We start from the raw sequence: 5,633 nt of genomic DNA, 5'->3' as shown, positions 1-5,633 counted from the left end.
ACCTCGATAAAATACCTGACCTGTTGGATTTTGCAGTAACAAAAGGACTAAACGTAAGCCAATTAAAAATAACAACCAGCCTTGAGCTTAACTCCGACCATACACCAATTATATTAGAATATATAAGCAAACCATTACTTTATAACAAGTCAGAGTCGCTTTGCAATAAAAACTGGCAAAAATCTAAATTAAGCATAATGAATAAACTAAATATATACAAAACAATAATCAAACCAATCTGGACATATGGAGTCCCACTATGGGGGACGGCAGCAATGAGTCACATAAATAAAATAGAAACAGAGCAAGCAAAAATTTTAAGGACAATAGTTAACGCTCCATGGTACGTCAGAAATGAAGACTTAATGAAGATTTAAAAATTCCAACAGCCAAAGAGGAAATCGATAGATATGCAAAAAAGTATAAAGGAAGACTTGTAACACACCCAAACCATATGGTTGCTGAATCGAATAAAACCATAATAGAAAGAAGACTGAAGAAGAAGCATCCTACAGACCTCACAATAGAAATAAAATATAAACAACTTGGAAGATGGAACCTCGCTAGGGTTAACCATCCACATGTTATATTATTATACCACTAAGCTATAATTTTTTACCAAATGTCCTACTGGACAAATTGTAAAATTTAAATTAAATAAATAAAAAAAACGAATTTCATTCGGGGCCGAGGTGAAAATAGCGTGACTGAAGGACGACAAGATAACAGAGGCACGTTAGAGCACGCCGTTGATATTATACCCGTGTTGTATGTGACGTTCTCAGGGAACGTGCATGGAATGGGCCGGCACCCATACTCCGGATCTCCTCCGTTGAAATTCAATTCTCGTTAACTTACCGTGCCGCAATTGAAACGCAATACAACCGTCGACCTGATAAATATGGCTAGTGTCACGTCCCGCGCTGCGCACGCGCCGTAACGTAGGCTAAAACTACCAATAGCGCGAGTGAGCGTTCCAATTTGAAATTTAAATGAATTTTAACAATTTGTATATAAACCAAATTCGAACCTCACAACCCCCACGGAATAACCCGTCACATGACAATCCCTTCACGGTAGACCTAAATATAAATAAGCGTAGCGGCATAGAAGAAGCGGTAATAATTCCTTAGTTTTAGAGTAGTTAATTCCTCAGTTTTGGGTGATTAGTTTTCTCAGTTCTTGGTGATTAACTCCTTGGTTCTTGGCGATCAGTTCCCATTTCCTGGCAAGTAATTTCTTGTTCATAGCGACTAATTCTTAATTCCTCTAGCTCTTAATTTCTCAATTCCTTTGTTTTTTAATTCTTCAGTTCCTTAGTTTTCAGCTCTGAATTCCTTTAGCTCTTAGTTTTGCTCTCAGCTTTTAGGTTCTGTAATTTCGACCAATCGCGGGGAGACGTAATCGCGAGGAAAGACGTCAACGGGGGTCGTAAATCCCCGTTACGATTATAACAATCGACACCACGAATTGATCGATCCCCTGATTTCCGTTGAGATAATAAGGGGTGATTGAATTTGTATAACACTGGGATTCACAGTATTATAAAGTATATATTTACACCACTTAGATTACACTGACGTAGAGAAATAAATAGTTAACAATTTGTCGCACGAAGATGCGATAGACATGTACGCTAGAGCAGGGCTCTTATAATGGAAATTAATGTGTCAGTGGACTTAGCACTGTGATGTGTTTAGGAGAGAAGATGTATGTTCGACACCGCCGAGAACCGATAAAAGATGTGCGTGAAGTATGCGACTCTCGCGCTATGTGTAGATTGCCGCGTTAGGCGTTAGTTGGTAGACTGTCTGTCGCTCTTGTTTTAATACGGAAGAAAGGTTCGGTGTGGGTGTGCCCCGGTGCCTAAAGAACGCGGATTCGTTGGTCCCACTTTCGTTAGGAAAGGTGAGGGTAACGAACCGCGGTGTCGATTGGTCATGACCTGCACTACTGCTCGAAGGGATGAGTAGGGAGTCTTCTACCATCGTGGTGCGTAAATGACTGTGTGCGTGAGAAAACCCTAGCTTGTTTTATTACAGGGCTATTCGGATTTTCCTAATGGGTGCATACCCGCTTTCTCCGTGTTTTTAAATGCGACTAATAAACCCAAGGACACCTCTAAAACCGACTGTGTTTCGAGCATATTTTTAAGGTTTAGTAATTCTTCAAGGCAATCGGATTGAAGACATATGGCGAAACAATGCAGGGAAGTGAAAGTTATGGTGGGTCCTTAGGTTTATTGAGGGTCGAAGTGCCGTTACGCAGGTCGGTTGTTGTCCGGTCGCGCGGGCTGGCGTGCAGATGTTTTAGGCGGCGTAACAGGTTCTTTAGTCCTTTAGTTCTTTAGCTTTTAGTTCTTTGTTTTATTAGTTTCCAATTCTTGTTAGTCTTGTTAATCGACGTGTTTGTATTTGTCAATTTGTAAACTATCGGAAATCTATCGAAATTAAAATCTTGTAATTAATAAGAGCGAAACGTATTGCGAACGATTGTAACTCCGAGCATTCGAAATTTCAACGACTATTCTGTCAATATCCAATTAGAATACGAATAAACATTTTTTTTTGTGAAGAATATTTGTCTAATAATATAGCAGGATTAAGCGAACATTTATTTTCACCAATTTTAATCCCCTCCCGTGCCAGTACTCCTGCGCATAGCAGGTTAGCCGAAACGTGGAGTTTAATTTCAAATCGCATTAAATAACAGACAATACTACAATTTAATCTAAATTCAAAAATTAACGGCAACGCAACCAAAACGAGCCAGACAAAACGTAACACTAGCCTCTCTCTCACCCTAATTTTGATCGGACACCTCTGGATTTTATCAAAATTTCCTTTACCTTTTCCTTTAGGATATGTATTGGGCAAAGGTCCATTTTTCTTTAAAGTGCTTTCTATTTTGCCATTAAAATCTATAATGTAGTAAAATGTTTTCTCTACTTTTCGTTCGTGTTTCACTTTAGGTGATCTTCGGCAACATTGAACAACTTTGCATAAGTTACCACACCGATGAAACTTTACTCGAGATTATAACTGGTGGAGTTCTCTTTGGAATTCCTCTAATTCGATGTACTTTTCTTTTCTTCTTTTCCACTCGAACGATCCATCTTAACATACTTCAGATTAAATTCGATAGAAGCTTCGGTTTAAATTTCTAAATCCTGGTTATTGGCAGAATCTGTAAAATTGTATTTCTTCTGACACAAAGACGCTTCATGTTTCCATAGAGAGGATTTGTTTTAGCGCAGTCACTGCTGATCGATCATCGCGGTGAAAACAGGATGGAACAGCATAACCCGACAAATACGTCGTTATTTTCTCGTTGATGGTTCAACAAAAACGTAGCTTCAATCTTCTAATTAACGTTGCTTGTACTAAACGTCTCGAATCAAAGTGCTGTATTCAAGTTCACCCTATTTCGAGTCCCGAGTATACAAAGACATAATTTTAACTTCATGTCGCGTCTTTTAATTAACGCGAGTCATACACAACGTTCCGAATGCGAGAGTGTTGGTTCGTACAGCAACAAATGTTGTACGACTGTCGTAGTTTACACAGGGAAAGAGTTTACATTATTTTCTGGAAAATGTAATTTATTAAAGAATACCTACACTTTTAGAAACAGTACACATCGTACTACTAAAATCTACAAATTTCCCGAGCAATCTATTAAGTTTACAAGCTTTCTAAGTTTTAGAAAATACAAACGTTAGCTCTTATAACTGCTCAACTGTTCGTTTCGTTGTACGGCAGAACCGGTGAAAGCTCGTAAAAATAGTTCATTTTCCCGCTGTGAAACAACCAATTTATTCGATTACACGCTGCAACTATTCTGTGATATAAACGTCAATTCTTATGTCTTTATAGAAATTCTAATACGACAATTTTCATTCGCGCTTTCATAGCGATACATATCGTTCTTGGTCTCATGTTCCTCCCGATTATCGTATTGTACGACCGGCACTGTGATGGAAATTGAAATATTTATTTACTTAATATTTAACGTAAAATTAAAATTGCACATTACAAAACATTATCGTTCCCGTACAATTATCATTCGACGTCATTAATCGATAGCTGGGTAAGTAAATACATCATCTCATAATGAAAATTGTAATTACGATCCATATTTAAATTAGTCATCTGTCAAATATGAAACATATCATATAATCATTCCACGTGTGATAAACGAAATGAATTTTTTTTTAAATCTCAGTATCAAATTCAATAATAGGTTTATCCATTTTTTAACGGATGTTGTAATTATTATATCGAGCGGACGTTTAAACGAATAATCATAGCGAATAAACATTGCAATAGAAGAAAAATGACCAATATCAGATCAATTAAGAAAAGAAATTGCAACATTTACTTAACCTCGCTTCGTTTATTTTCTAACTTCTTCAAACATTTACGCTGACCAAAAACAATTTATAAAATATGAAGATCCGCAAACGCGCACGTCGAACGAAAAACTCGCTTTGACAAAAACTTTTACAATAATGAAATGGGGTAGTGATCAACGTACTTGATAAAATACACACGTACGCACGCATGCACACGCGTTCAAAGAAAAGCAGACAAATTTATTACTCGATTTATCATAATTTTCATTAAGCTGCTTCAATCGGCGCTTAGTAAACGATACGATAACGCGATTAGATCTCTTTATCTCTTATGTGAACAAAACGATGTATATTAAATAAAGTTAGAGACAGAATGGAATATCTAGTTCGCTCGTTTTCTGGCTGGTCGTCTAGCCTAGAATGCTTGACATATTCTGCTTCAACAAACTGAGACCATCGCAAACAATGAACAGGAAACGCCTAAGGCTGACACCCAAACTTCACTCAATGCTCGATGTTTGAGCCGAGCGCAGTTCGTACTAGGTCAGAAGCGTCGATTTGTCTTGTATAGTATATTTCAACAAATATCGATACATTTCATGCGTGTCATGGAAAATGCGAATACATGACTTAAAGAACACTTCGAAATCATTTGCTTCGTGTGTGTGTGTGTGTACTTGGCGTGTTTATTGTACGTCTCAATCTAGCCCGATTCTTCAGTATAATAGCGTGAAAATTGATTTTGAAACGACCTATAAATCAAAGAATTAAATATTCTCTATGCTTTTATTTTATGATTATCTTAATTTATCCAAAGAATCATGAACACATGCGAAAAGTCTGATCCAATATATCGCGGTCGCGCGCCTCGCGGGCGAATCGTGCGAATGAACGTGTAGCTTATTTGCGTGGAGATGTGATACGTAGCTGAAGCGTTCGTTACAAGTATCGCATTTGTAAGGGTACAATTTCCATGATTCGTCCGGATAATGCTCCAACTTGTACATTCCTTGAAACGATTTACCACATATTGCGCATAAAAAATCATTGCCCTTGTAATAATACGTGTCATACTCGACTAAACGTTCGTAGGATTCGAATAACAAATGGCATATATTACAGATTGGTTTATCTTCCACAGCGCAATCGGAATTCAACACCAGCCTAGAATCTTGCCCAATATGCAAATGTCGTTCGTGAATTTGAAGACTCTGTTTCTTAACAAATCCTTGATCGCAGAACTTACAAAAGAATTTGTAGTTCACCGAACACGAAGGCG

Source organism: Bombus vosnesenskii, unplaced genomic scaffold (genome assembly GCF_011952255.1).
Source record: "Bombus vosnesenskii isolate JDL3184/JDL3185 unplaced genomic scaffold, Bvos_JDL3184-5_v1.1 scf7180000014628, whole genome shotgun sequence".
In the NCBI taxonomy this organism is placed as follows: Eukaryota; Metazoa; Arthropoda; class Insecta; order Hymenoptera; family Apidae; genus Bombus; species Bombus vosnesenskii.
This window is presented reverse-complemented; position numbering follows the sequence as displayed.